This window comes from Primulina tabacum, chromosome 16 (genome assembly GCF_025594145.1).
Source record: "Primulina tabacum isolate GXHZ01 chromosome 16, ASM2559414v2, whole genome shotgun sequence".
Taxonomy (NCBI): Eukaryota; Viridiplantae; Streptophyta; class Magnoliopsida; order Lamiales; family Gesneriaceae; genus Primulina; species Primulina tabacum.
The window spans coordinates 34,235,239-34,239,153 of record NC_134565.1 but is presented as its reverse complement, the minus strand read 5'-3'; the positions used below and the strand labels follow the sequence as shown (position 1 = coordinate 34,239,153).

At 37.4% G+C, this 3,915-nt stretch overlaps 1 pseudogene; it reads left to right on the top strand.

Annotated features, from left to right (window-relative positions):
- The first annotated feature begins 1,532 nt into the window (after nt 1-1,532).
- On the top strand, nt 1,533-3,695 carry LOC142529521 (protein trichome birefringence-like 3; annotated as a pseudogene).
- The last annotated feature ends 220 nt before the right edge of the window (nt 3,696-3,915 follow it).

Sequence of the window (3,915 nt, the reverse complement as noted above, 5' to 3'; positions counted from 1 at the left end):
TACCGAGATTTCGGTACAGTATCGGTATATACCGTTTTATACCGAAAAAACCTTGCATTTTTCAAATTTTATAAATTTATTATTCTAAAATATTATATATTTTTTCGGTATTTTGGTATTTCGGTATATACCAAAATTTTCAAATTGTATATCGTTACCATACCGTTAAATTCGGTATTGTTACCGTACCGTATCGAAATCTTCGGCATACCGAAAATTCGATATTTTTTCCATCCCCTAAGGGAACCCGCAACACCTATTCACATGTGCACTAGATAAACCCTAAAGTTGAACTCAGTCAACTAAATAAATCACACTAGACAAACGTTGTATAACATACTCGTCCAAAAATATGTTGACAAGAAACAAAACACATGACTTATTGGTCACAAGTACACTAACTCCACAATTTAATAAACATTAGAAGGGTAATTTAACTTGAGACCGAAATTTATTACGTTACTTTACTGGAGGCCTTTTTCAGTGAACCCGTCTATTTCAATTTGACAGCCGTAATTACTATAAGATAAAGGGCAACTTATCAAATCATCGAATGATTGTTTAAGAAAAAAGCTCATCGAGGTGAAGAAAATGATCAGTTTTGTCTATGTTATCCTGTTATGATTGAACTTAATTTGGATATCCAATACATATTGGTGTCTCGAAGGTGAACGTTTGATCAATGGTCACGTGTTTGATTCCTCCTATCAGCACTTGCTCATGCATTGGACTTGTCTACTCCGGTTTACTCGACTAGTGCAGTTTGCAGGCTATTAAATTATCCCAAGATTTATCGAATGTCCGTTGAAAGATAACGACTGCGGGATGAGTTTCCACAACATTAAAAAAAAATAACATATCTATCTGTATAATCAAGGAAGGATTTTACATTTTTATAAACAATGCATTCTTAAATCTTACAACTCTAAGGAACCTCATCTGTACCATACAGGAACCTGTTCGATTGATAAGTCGAACCTCTGACGGCAGTGAGTTGATACCCATACAATATTAATTATTACTGTTTCCATTTAGACAATGGATGTGTATAAGAATCTTCGAAACTCGAGCATAAATGAGTTTATACCTAAGATTTAGCTATTGAAAGAATTAATGTAAATCGACATATAAAAATAATGCATATAGGACTTACATTAAAAAAAATAGTACATAGAGTATACATATATTTTATCGACTCTGATCAAATAGGTTATATGATCATGTGTGTGGTAGATCCGAGCCAGGAATTGTGAAAAGTTCCTTAATGTACTGGAAATGAGAGAAAGTTGATATGAGAAAAGAAACATGGAGTTTACGGGCAATTGCACCTAATCAACCTGCTCCTCTAGAAAATTATATATGTATGGTAAGCTTGCAACTTGCTGCCTAATTGGTTTTTATTTGTTTACTTAAAAAGTAGAATGTATTGCTGAATCAGACATGATTCTAACTTCACTTCTACTCAAGAACCAAATAAATTAATCCTCAAAATGTTTCTAAAGTTTAATCAATTTCCTCATCATCCTGCTGCACTTGCATTTGATCACCCCCTCAGGCCTCCCTATATCTCTCAACTTTTCCCTCTCCAGAGTGTCCATCTTCAGCTTTTTTTGTGATGGGCACACCGAGACCTCCGCGTGGGAAGCTGCCTTTATCAGTTCTTATCGTTGTAGTTTGTGGTGTTGCCTTTTTTGCCATTTTGTACACAGAAAGAATCAGCTCCCTTTCATCCAAGTTCAGGTTTAAGCCTTGTGCTAAGAGAAAGGCTGCTAAGAAGTCTGTGTCAGGTGTATATGTGTTATTATGCTCAGTTTCTTGTTTTCGTTTTTATTTAGTTTCCATGTCTGAAAATCTTAAAATTTTGTCCTTTGGTTGTATTGAACAGGTGGAAGATATGTGCATGCTAGTGCATTGAATTATGCAGCCGATGATCGGTTTGAGTTTGATCCAGAAGAGTGCAGCCTTGTCGATGGAAAATGGATGTTCAACCGTTCGATTAAGCCATTGTACTCAGACAGGACATGCCCATATCTGGACAGGCAGGTTTCCTGTGTCAAGAATGGAAGGCTGGATTCGGATTACAGGCACTGGGAATGGCAGCCTGATGATTGTTTCTTGCCTAGGTAATTGTACTTTTGCATCGCCTCACGTGTAAGTTGGAGACTAAAAGAATACATTATGCTGAATTAATACTCAAGACTAATTCGTGAAAGTTGCTGTGATATTAAGCAACAAAAACATAGCAAACTCAATCAAACATAAAGAGGATTGAGCACAAGGGGTCACAAACACTAGCTCTGCTACCACTCCGGAGCTGAGTTGTCCCAAAACCTTGAGCTACCATGGTCCAGCATTAGTTATTGTTTGTTAATAATTTTCTTTCCCAGGTTCAATCCTGTAACAGCTCTGCGTAAACTTGAAGGGAAGAGGTTAATGTTCATTGGGGATTCTTTGCAAAGAGGACAGTGGCAATCCTTCGTTTGCCTCGTGGAGTCTGTGATACCAGAAGGGAAGAAATCGATCAAACGAGGCCGTGTTCATACAGTTTTCAGAGCCAAGGTATATCAGATGAATATGGACTGAAATTTTATCATGGTACATATAGGCCTAGAACTGAACTGTTTTCTTGGTTTTTCAGGAGTATAATGCCACAATTGAGTTCTATTGGGCTCCATTTTTAGTGGAATCCAACACTGATTTGCACATTATAACAGATCCCAAAAACAGAATTCTGAGAGTTGATTCAGTGGAGAAACATGCGAGACACTGGATTGGAGTTGATCTACTTGTGTTCAACACGTATGTTTGGTGGATGAGTGGCCTCAGGATCAACTCATTGTAAATTCTCTCCCTGTAAACTCTTTACATTGAATAATGCACAAAACACAATACCTATACATTAATCGCTGGCCTAATGAAGTGCAGATGGGGTTCGTTTGCAAACGGCGATGAAGGATATGAAGAACTAGATGCATCTGTTTCTTACCGAATAGGGCTCAAGACATGGGCAAATTGGATGGATTCAAACATTAATCCCAACAAACTCGAGTTTTTTTCACTACAATGTCCCCTACGCACCAAAGGTCAGTTCATTTTCAGCACCTAATACTTTCGCCAACCCATTTGACAAATTGCAGAATGATCCACCCAAAAGACTAGTCTTTCTTAAGTTTGTGATTCTATATCGATGTCCCCCATTGAAAACCATGGTGCGATGCGAAAAGGACTTCCATCTAATCACCTATCTATATTCACATTGCATCATAGTGAACTTATATTGATATAGAAATATTGAACCAAATCATATCTACACGTTTACATACTACAACAAATGCTGCCTTTCAGCAACTTTGCGACCCTTCTCATGTTTCAGGAGCACGGACTGGGGGCACGAAAATGGGATCAAATGCTTCAACGAAATGAAGCCAGTGATGAAGAAACGACACTGGGGGACAGGCTCAGATAAGCAGATCATGGGCGTCGTGAAAGACGTAATCCACCGGATGAAAATCCCTGTGATCTTGTTGAACATCACTCAATTGTTGAGGAAATTTAATCCATTTGTTTTTACATGTTTATGTTGTCCTAGTCTTTAGGAGTATCAGTGAGTTTGTTTTCATTTACCTAGTCAATAGGAGTTTGTTTTGAACATTAGTTTCAGTTATGTATTAGTCTATATATATAAGTTGTTTGTTTATGGATGAATAAGGAATAAGCATATTTATCCTCTGCTCCTTCAATTGGTTTTGTTACATCCCCTCCAGTTCTTTTTTTTCTTTTCTTTTCTTGCATCAGTGGTATCAGAGCTTGGTTGATTTCCAAGGAAGAAAAAAATTGATGGCTTCAGAAAGTTTTGTACAGGCAGCCATTCCACGCTTTGATGGTCACTATGATCATTGGAGCATGCTCATGGAG